Source organism: Empidonax traillii, unplaced genomic scaffold (assembly GCF_003031625.1).
Source record: "Empidonax traillii isolate 1590-97213 ecotype Southwest subspecies unplaced genomic scaffold, ASM303162v1 scaffold27:size3997909, whole genome shotgun sequence".
Classification (NCBI taxonomy): Eukaryota; Metazoa; Chordata; class Aves; order Passeriformes; family Tyrannidae; genus Empidonax; species Empidonax traillii.
The window spans coordinates 2,934,738-2,946,396 of NW_020955220.1; positions in this window are offsets into that span (position 1 = coordinate 2,934,738).

Consider the following 11,659-nt stretch of genomic DNA (forward strand, 5'->3'; position numbering starts at 1 on the left):
TAACTTCAAAGCATGACTACAGAGAAAAATCATGTAGGTAAATAATAATGTGGGCTCCAAGGCATTAATCTATCTACACACTTCTGTAGGAAATAAATGTCTTATTCAAGCTGTATCCAAGTAAAACTTGTTGTATAGTCACATGAAATGCACTTCAATTAATTTATTTTTGCTCATAGGTCTGCATTGCATAAAATCACTTTGATATCACATAAGAGATGGTATTTATTAAATACAGTTGGTTTATAATATATCATATGAAATAAAAGGAAATTATATCTTCTTCAAAGGATTCCACTCACTAAGTTCTGGAAAAGGACAACACCACCTGATGAGATGAACAGTAGTGGACTTTTCCCAGGAGATGTATCCTGTGACAAATTCTCTCGGGAAATGGTCTTTTGCTAGTCTTCTAGCCTCAGAGAAGTGGAAATCTTGGCATGATGCTCTGAAACATTATAATCTAAAGAACTTGTAAAATTAAATTTACTTGGCAGTGTTACCTTTATGGTTGGATTCAAACTTCGAGGTTCTTTTCCAACCTACATGATTCTGTGGTTCTATTCTGTCATGTTAAAATGTTCAGTATTCTACAATTCACTTCCCATGACCCCATTCAAAATGAAAAAGTCCATTTAAATAAAAGGACTCTAAAATAGCCAATTAAACATTTTATTTTGAACACAGCTATATTTGAAATACCTCTTAATTCACTTTTCTTCTTACAAACTTTCTACTGTGTATGTTCCCAAGGTAGGCATCAGCTGTGGTTGAATGCAGAGTCTGGAGCTTGCATAGAACAGAATCCAAATGTTGTGAAGGAACTTTCTATTCATCTCGGAACTCTTTGTGTTGCTCTGACAAACCTCATTTCAGTTCCTCCTTGAGGCCTTCATGCCCTCCTCATCATGAGGGAAACATGCCCCCACCTTCCACTGTAGCCACAAATCAGACAAAAGAAGTGCTTCCTAAAATGGTTTTGGGAAAAGGCTATTTTGGAAAGTGGGGAGTTGTTTTCACATCAGCTCCAAGACATACAGAGATACAAAGAGTTCTCATAAACAATAACTCACTGCAGTTGCTGATATAATATCTACTACTGGACACTGCAAGAACATCATCACTCTAAAAATTTAAAAATCTTATCACCTTGCTTTTATAACAACCAAACCTCCTACAGAGTTTTGCGAATACCCCAGAAATACTTTTTATTTAATTTTGTATGACCTTCAATTGCTCTAGAGGAGCTGAGAACAGAATGATAACTGATCCAAGCCATTCCTTTCTCATATGGGTGGCTGCTGTGGCACAACACATCCTATCGAAAACAAAGATGATATAATTGAGAACACAAAGCTAAAACTATTTGTTGGCAGATTGAACAAGAAACAACTAACACTGCTGCTGGTATAGATACCAGAACTGGCTCCTCATGTGTTAGCTTGGATCTAGCCAGTTTTCTTAGCTCAAGGTGGAGCACAGTGTTGATGCAGTTGTACAATTTCCAAAACCCACAGAAGTCAGACATATAATTTTCATGCAGGGTTTCACTTTGAACTCAAAAGCACCACTGGATCCAAGACAATGCTCTGAACATCAAAGACTCAAGTCCTAAGCTCAGTTCACCTTTTCAAAAAGCAAAAAAACCCCACAGAACAGCAAAATAACTATCCCGAATTACAGCTGCAGCATCCAAAGCAATTGCTGTGTCAGGTGAAGGGTTCTCAGTGCTGCATTTTCTCATTTCACCACCTCTCAAAATTCCCTGAGCATCGTGGAAAGAGAAGCTGTCTGCTTTGCACTGAAGCATTTGGGAAGTTCCCTCTGATGACAGATTTTGAACTTTCTGGAGAACAGTAATATGGCAATATAGGAAAAGGTTGTCAAGACTGAAAACAAGACAGAAGTCTTGACAAGGGGTCTAGAGCTCAAAGAAGAGAAAACTCAAAACTTTAAAATATTTTAAAGGCAGAGATGTTAGGTTCTGGTTACACAGGTAAACCAACACTTTTCCTCTTTAGGATACTAGGGGTTTTCTCCTGACACCTTCCAGCTCCCTTTTTACCTGTTATTTTACTCATAAGATATTCAATAGATGAGCTCGTGAAGAAGTAGCAGCTGCTTCTGACATATGCACATACAATTATAAATTTATTTGAAATTACTACAATTTTTTAATCTACAGCTCTTCAAGTAAGCATGTAATGAATAGCTGTCTACAGCTGTCATTGATAGTGCAGCACTCGTGGACACATGTGCACAAGAAAGGTATAAATTAATTTTATAAAGCCTATAAAGAGAACAACTGGAGTAATTGCTCAGGAAGTGGTTTTTGTGAAGGTCACCATGCTACAAAGGGTTTGAGAGTTGAGACAGTAGATATCTCTTACTATCAATACATTTCATGTCAGTTATTTATATCTCATTATCAATATTTGTGTCTGTTGTTTATATCAATCCTTACCACAGGCTTTATTCCCGTCTAAGTTCTCTGTATGACTTGGTAATCCACACAATTTTTTTCTGGCCCCAAGAGCAACAATAAAGAGATACATAAACATTGGCAGGAAACTACAGAGTCTCCATAAAAATGGACCTCAAAAGCTAATAACTCCCAGCATACACCCATCCTCTGCATGAAAGAGTTTAAGAACCATAAATTTCATTGCTAATCTTACCGTAAAGACAGAGCACTATGAAAATATTTATTACCAAAAAAAGAGAATCCCTAATTTATTACTGTAATTAATGGGAAGGCTTCAGAAAGTTGCAAGAAAAAAATTACAAGAAAACTTGCATTCTAGAGATAGACTGAAGAAAGTCAATTTAACTTCATAAATAAAGAGTGTTACCAACAGCCTATCAGCATCTGCACAATGAGAACACATCTAAATTAGTAGATATGGGCATATCAAAAAATGAATCCAGGAAGTTCACTCTTGATAATTTAAACTTGATGTACATGACAGAAGTAAAACACTGTGATAACTAAATATTAGAACAACTCTTCTAGGGGTGTGATATATATATCATCATGATACCCAAATTTTAAAATGACTAATTGAAAGAGGAGACATAAGACTTTTCTACGAAGGAAAAGACAGAAGTTCCTATGAGTTGGTTTGCTGAAGAAAGTCAACTCAGAATTTCAACAGCAACAGTATTTCAGAGAATGTCAGGTTTCTTGAGAAATTTCTAATTGTAGCTGAGAAGTTCACAGTTTAGAGAACTCAGAATTTTTCCCAATTCAGAAATGTTTAATAGGAATAATGTCCATATAGCTTCAGTGCCATTGCCTTTGCTGACTCTTGCTCTGCCTCAGGGCTTCATCTCATGATAAATTGTGGCAGCTCACTGTGAAGGCTCTCAATGTTTCATGTTTCTATGCAGTCCCCTCAGTAAGAATGTGACAGAAGCATTGCCATCTACAACAATCAGCATGCTAGATGTAGTATCTAACCAAAATGTTAGTTTTCAACCTAATTTTCAAGTTTTTACCTTGAGTTTCACTTTGAGAACATTTGAGGGAAAAATAGTTAATTTGGGCATCATAGATCTAGCTGTGTATTTAACACCTATAAGTAAAATTTTTCTAGCTGTAATAAAATTCTTATTGGATTTTGATCACAAAGTTTGTACTGTTAACTAATATATCTAAGATGCTTCTAAGCACAGTTAATTGAAATGTGTTGAAAGATATAAAAGAGAATATACATAGATCTGACTTGATATTTAGCATTGTAGAAACAAATTCTCTGCTACATAAACAGAACAGGAAAGAAGAATTCAGAAAATATAAGAAGTCAGAGTTTAAACTGAATACAACTTATCACATACAAGTTTAAGAAAAGACTGTGTCTGAAATAGTGTATGTGGTATCTCCCTACAAACAGAAGTTTAACTACTTAAAATTGTAAATTGCAACAGCTGGAAGCATTTACACTCTTTAATATCTTCTTCAGTAACAAAGTTAAATTCTTCTTGCAGCTGTTCAGAAGTATTTTGGAATGGTTTGTTTCTTGGATACTGCACACTGTGAAAGAATGTAAGAGCAAGACTGGAGGGTTTTACAAATTGTCTCAATTTCAAAATAACTTTTTTCTTAATTAACCTTTACAGACTTTACACAGATTTCCTTAAGACATCTGATATCTCTTTCTGGCTAGCACCAATAGCATAAGCATATGCTAGTTTGGGGCTTATCTGAGCAGAAATTAATTATCAGGTCTAATTTTAATGTCTTTTAGTTGTAAACAAATCCATAGTTTTTTTACTGGAGCAAATTTTTCAAAAGTAAAAGAATATGTTAATGCTTATTCTACTTCCTTTGTTGTACTTTTACATTAAAACGTACACAAATATTTTCCTGCATCACAAAAATCACCCTTTCCTAATGAGTAGTATTGTAAATTAAAGCTGTTTCTTGCAAAGTAATTTCATTTATTTTTTCTCTTTTCACTGGATTATCAGATACTTACTATCCCTGTTAGTTATGAGATGCATCAGACATGTGGAGCACAAGCCGATGAACCACCCAGGACCCGTGAATCCAGCACAGCACTCGCACATCAGAGTTACAGCCTGTGCACTCCAGAGTTCATCTGAGCACGTGAAATAAACCCAGAGCGTTCAGAACACGCCGGAGTTACTGAGCGTGCACGAGACATCTGTGCATCCTGGAGAGGGCAGGACCTTTAGCCCAGTCACACCAGTGGCCTTTGTGTAACAGCAGCAGAGGATACAGCTTTCTCAGTTTGGTTACTCTGGAAATCTCAAGCAACGCTTCTGCACTGGCGTTTTAAATAACTGTGATAACTCCTGAACTTTTTTCCCATGCTTTGCTCTTATCTATTAAACTTTTTAAAAACATAATGAGTTGTAACTTGGTCCCTGTTATTTGGAATCTTGAAGCCAAAGAACTTGCATGAAAAATATTAATAGTATCTACAATTACCCTGTCTCCTAACACAGTACAGACAATATATATTTTCTTCTAAAAAAGCATGTAACAATGTACTATCCAAGTCTGCTAAACATTACCATAATCAATTCCATCATCTACGAATACTATCATACATGAATACATAGGATATTTGGGATCAAACTCAACTGCTTTAGCCCATTCAATAAGTTTATATGTGACTGGCCATCAAATTCCAGGAGCTATCTCTGCACTGATATTTCTTGGCACATTAAAATAAAACCATCTAGCATTAATTGCAGAACATTCAAAGGAACAAGTGATGATTGCAACAGAAATTTTTTATAATGTATACAGTTTTTTTAGAACACGCTCCAAATTCTGACAGATTAATCAGGCTAACATTAGAGCTATCCAAAAATACCCACAAGGAAGCACTAAGAAACCCTAAACCATCTTACAAACAGTTCCCACTGTTCGGAATATGAAATTCTAACAGATGAGAACCCTGATAAACCTTAGAAATATACAATTCATTACCACCTGCATGAAGCAGAATTTATCAGCTGAGAAACAGGTGCTACAGCAAAGCACTTCCTTCATCAGGTGCCCAGTGTTGCCTTGGAGGTTTTGATTTTTTTTAATTTTTGTAGATTTTAGAAGTAGCTGTGTAGTGGATGTAGCTTTTAATGTAGCTGTATTATATCCCTTACCCTTAACAGAGTAGTTACACAAAGCCAACCCTGTTACCCTATTCCATATCAATCCCCCTAAATTCCATTAGTCTGTTTAGTCTCCTTTTCAAGGTAGAATTGTAGAAAACACCCTAAAATCTGCACCAGAAGATGTAGACATAGACACAACGGCCTTGAAGCCCAGAGCCTTGGAAGGCCTCCAAGAACTGCACATGCTTTGATGAAGATGAGGAAGAGGGGGTCCCAAACTCCCCCAGACTGAATTCCCAAAGGGTGTGTCTGGGGCAGAGCGGAACCGGGGGGAGAGGGTGGGGGGTGGCCAGACAGGGATTGGAGAGAAATCACGACAAAAATTGTAGCACCTGTGTTCATCTGTGTGTGGGTTTGTATTCCTGGAGAGCCTGGAGACTCACTAAAGCTTCTGCTCCCTTATCTCCTACCTAATTTGGCTTGGAGTCTTTTTTCCTCCGCCGCCGGTCTTTTAGGCAACACCAAAAGCATGCACGAGTTTGCCTAACATCAAAGCACGTAGTTTCTCTTTTTCATCTAGAAAGAAAGGTACATCTAGGTCAAACTTTGCTGACAGAAAAGACCATTCAATAAGAGTGTGTGTGTATATATATATTTCTCTAAAATATATTTGAAAAGTTACCCTCTTCCCCCTCATCCCCACCCCCCTCCCCCTCAAATGAAGTGAAAATTCCATTTTGTTTTAACTGACCATAGAAACTACTTCGCTTTCAAAGAAAATTTACATGTCACTACCTCGCAGCTTTAGCACCTCACCTGCGTTTTAACATCTGAATTGCTGATACGCTATTTTCCTGAAGGAGGATGGTTTCTTGAGTTGAAGAAGGAGAAAAACTGAATTCTCTAAAATCTTTAGAAAACATGATTCACAAAAGCTTAACAAACCAGGCAGAGGTCAGTATTGCAGCCTGTCAGATCAGAGTTCAGAGAGGACTTTTTTTGTGGGAAATCATCATATCCTTTGGTCTCTTTTCAGGACAAGGACAACGGCATTCAGAACCCAGCTCAGACTTCATCTGCTTTTTTTAAGCAATCACCTACTGTAGCTGTAACAGAACTGCTACAGAAAGGGTATAGGCATGGACTTGGGCACTTCTACTGTGTTATGAGGATAGTTTAATTTCAAATATTTTTTAAAAAAACTCTAACCCCCCCAAAAAACTAAAAAAACTTGGCCCACCTTGACTGGTGACAATTTAAAAAAGCATCTGAGCACCTCCTGACCTTAACTGTGGTTATCCCAGTAATATCTCATCAGTTAATGAAGTGCCACTAAGATGTTTCAGTACAAAAGAGCTGAAAGATGTACCCAAAAGAGCTGAAAGATGTACCCACTTCTACTCAGGCATTACAGTTATTCGACATTTAAAGTATTTTCAAAGTGACTGTCGAGAACAGTTACATTTTGTAGATATACCCCCCCATTTTTAAAGTATTAATGACATTTTAACAACTATAAATGCAAATTGTCATAAGTGAGTCATGAAAAGATCTGCACCACGATGTATGAGTGCCTCTATCCAGGAGCAGATTTTTCTCAGCAATTATTTTAGATCACTTTAGATGAGTGGGGGAAAAAATACTGAAATTTCATATTATTGAAAATAATAAGCTTTGGACTCCCCATCCCTGGAAGTCTTGAAGGCCAGGTTGGATAGAGCTCTGAGCAATCTGGTCTGGTGAAAGGTGTCCCTGCCCACGGCAAGGGGGTTGGAATGAGATGATCTTTAAGGTCCCTTCCAACCCAAACCATTCTATGATTATATGATTCAGATTTATTTTCATGAGGGGTGCTTCTGTGTGATAACAATTTATCCATTTGGTGACAGTTATTTTAACATCTAATCTTTATCCAAATTTTAATACATTTAACGTATGATTACTGATACTATAAATGATAATTCTTCCTGAACTATTATCTGTTACTAACACATTAGTAGTCTTAAAAGATGTTTAATCAAATTTATCAACCAAGTTTGTAATTTAAGTGATTTTTAAAGTAAGATTTATATCAGCTGAATTAATCATATTCCTGTCATTCAGTTATTGATATCTCTTATCTTTCTTTTCAAGTCTTGAAAATTGATGTAAATCACCCTACAAGCATTTCTCTTAATTCTTATAAGAGTTACAGGGACCATGCACAGCAGAGATATTCACAATGAAAGTAAATTAGATAATTGCATCTTATGACTAAGATCAATTTGGTATGCTAAATATCTAATGAATATCAAATTTCTGATGAATATCTGATATTCATCAGATAGCACTTTAAAAACTAAAGAAGACACTGGTGTGCTGGAGACTTGCTCTCCATTTTAAAATACTTTTATAAAATGCTTGCAGATTCTAAAATCTGGGGGTTTTCCCTCTGCTCATTTCTTTTGTTGTAGGTAAAGGGCAGAACAAACTAATATGTACAAGAAGGTACAGAAATGCTTTGCCATGATAATTCTTTTGCCCACTGATTTCTGTATAATCACAGGATCAGAATTACATCAGCCACACACTTTGGGGATGGTGCTGGAATAGATCCAAATATTCCTTTTGCTATTAATTCATAATTTGATGGACAAATTAACTCCTATAACACAAGTTCTAGCTGAAACTAACAAAGAGGGGTTTACTTCCTTTTCATTAAGCAATGACATGATACTGTACACTGACTACAAAGAGCACCTAAGATGGCATTTTCCTAAATTACTCATTATTCTCTATAGATTTTTCTGGATTGTAATACACGATAAAAATAAAGTACACATTAACTCAAAAACAAGTTCTATTCTGAAGGATCTTGGACTACCCAAGAACACTTGAATTAGATTATTATTTTGTATGCTACTACAACTTAATTCCAGAGAAAGAACAGATGCAGAGAAATGGACAAGAAGGTAAATTACTCCTATTTACCAATACTGAAAGAACAAGGCATAAATCAAAATCATTAATTTCCAGTTATTTTGTGTTCCAGCACGTGGTTTAGAATCCGCAGGAGCTAAAGAGGAAAGGAGAGGAAGAGAAATAGAAACAAATACCTGCAGCATGGATGAAGAGTGTCTGAGCAGAGGGAAAGAAAGTCAAGTAGAAATTGTAGAAGACTGAATTTTTAAGTACTGGTCCCAGCTTTCAGTTAGGATACCTGGCAAGTAGATGTACCTCATCTGACCTGGGTAAAAAAAGCGCAGTTGCTGTAGGGGGCACTGTCATCCTGGACTCGCTCCAAGAGCAAGGGAATCGTGAAGAGAGGTTGTGTGAGAACAAACACTTAGAGAAACTAAAAGGGGGTCACAGGCAGCTACAGCAGGACCAGGACATCTACTTGTCCTAGTAAGTTCCACAAACTTACATGAACTACTGACACAACACAAGTGAGCAACCATTCCTATACTTACTTCTTTTCATATGTTTAATAATACACCTAAACACATATACAAGTTTCCCTACTAATCTCAGTAAAATAAATATTTATCCATCCTAAGGAAAACTTGTTCTACCAGATACTACAGTCAGAGTGGTACCATTAAGCATACAGCCATGCACAGCCATGTCACTGTAAATGTACATCATGTATGCTAGACCAGATTTTCCTGTTAACAGCCCTGCCATTTGTCTTATGACACAGCACAAGCAGTAGGGAAGCTGTAAAAAAAAAAAAAAAAGTAATGGGTCAGGTTCCAGGTCTATCTAAGCTCTATTTCATCTCCAGTGAAGACAATAAAATGCATCTGCAACACAAGTAAATAATACTTCAAGTACTCTTTTGATATTAGGAAGTCTGTATTTTGCATACCTGTTAAAATTTAGTACCTTTATATGCATTTAAGCCATTTGAAGCTTAAACTGTGCTTCACAAAACACTAATTCATCTTCTGTTTAAAAACTTAAAAACCAACAGACCCAACATGACATAATTTATCCTCTATTACTGTGCTACTACTTAAGAAATACTGCATCTGGAGAAGAAATAGACAACTACAGGGATGATCAGCTGGTTTCAAGCACCAGCCAAAAAGATTTCTTGCCCTACTTTTACTATAATCTTCTAGTGATAATATATACATGATAATGTATACTACATCAACACATCCTTGAAGCAGTACTTGGTTTTATATTCTTTCCAAATTCTACTGGCCTCTGTATATAAGTACTCAGGAGTGCTGGAAACAGGGTACAGAAATAAATAATTTCTAGTCTGCCTGCAGTAGTTGCACATGGCACATACAAACCCCTTCAAAGTGGCATCCCTGTGCAGCTCATAATCCTGCTTGTATGAAAAAACAAACTTCACCCCAAAGAGTATCTCCACATGGGCCACCTTTGTTCATAGAATGACAGAACATCTCAAGTTGGAAGGAGCCCATCAGGATCATCGAGTCCAAATCCCTGCTCCTCACAGGACTACCCAAATCTTACATGACTGGGAGCACCATCTTCATCGTGCTTAATGATCTTTCTGTACATGGAACCAGACCTTGTGTTCCAGCCTGTTTGGATAGGTGCAAAGTTGAGGCTGAGGTGATGGGGATGGCAAAGACAGCAGCATTTTCATATAGAGTTTCATATTTAGGGGAGTAAAAGTATTTACAGAGTTTTGGGGGCATCCCTCCCCAGCAGGAAGATCTCACACACCATCTGGAGCTGGTATTACTGCTGATGAGTGAAGAAAAAAATTAAATTCACAAACCTCTACCTCAAACCATGGGAAATGCCACCAAGTTCAACGGGACTATTCAATATAAGCATATAAAAATAAAATTGTTAGACTTCTAGCTGACTTGTTAAGTTTTCCTGCACAATCGCAGGAAATATGTAAATAAGTCTTTTTATTGTAGTGCCTTCCTGCAGGTCCTGATTTACAAGCTATTCTATTTGTCGTCTTCCAACATACTCTATGTCTCCAGTAAACTACGAAAAACAAATGAGGAAAAGCTTTCACTGCTGTGTAAACCCCATATAACTTTTTCCTACATGTTAACTTACCAACTTCTGTCACATTTTTATTAGTGAGTGTAAATGTTGAGAACCTAAAGCGCCCGAAGTTTCTTCGATGCGAGATTTAACACGTGCAGGTAATTTCCCAACGGGCTGTTTCCTGATGGAAACCCTGGAGCGGGAGAGTCCCAGCCGGGAATTCTTGACACCCCGACCGCGCCCTCTGGTGGTGACGGCCCCGACCTGCGCTCGGCAGCAAAGCCACGGGGGAGGTTCCCAGTTCGCACTGGCGCTTTGTTCAGTGGAAATAATAATAATAATAAAAAAATTACTTTTATCTGCACAGTTTCTGATTTAATACTATATTATTTAAAAAAGCAGACTAAAGTGAAGGTTTCTTGGTTCATGATACAGGAAGAGATTAATAACCAGCGAAACGAACCTATCACGTTCAAACCAATATTTAACCCTTAATTGATCAGGAGTATTGGGTAGTGTCACACTGCAGCATTAAAAAGAGAACACAGATGTTGTTCGAAGGGCTGCTTTAATTTTTTTCCAAAAGTAGAAGTTACCTTTTCAAGATCTTTGGTTTCCAGCATGGCTCAGGAGTGAGTACTTGATCTTCTTCCTTCAATCTATCAGTAACTGCAGACAAGCATTCCTCAAAAATGCACAAATAATTTGAAAAAAATCCAAGTCAAATCACTGGATGCAAGTGTCCCCTTTTCAAAAGGGACTCTGCTCTCAGCTATGGTGATGCAAATCCACATATTTAAAAACAAACCAAGAGGTATTACAGACTTATACCAGCATTGCTATTAACAGACTTTTGTCTTTTGTCCTTTTCAATTTTCACTGACTCATACACCTAAAGACTCATATTAAAAAGAATAAAGGGTCCATAATTTCAAGGAATGATTCAATTAAAAATGTAAGTGCTGATGTTTAGTATTTACACAGGACATCAAAAAAATAAAGTTATACTAAAAGAAATATGCAAAGATGAGCAGGTATTAGCTATCAGTTTGTACTGAAAACCAAGAGGATGAATCCAATAAGAAATGGATCAGAAACAGTC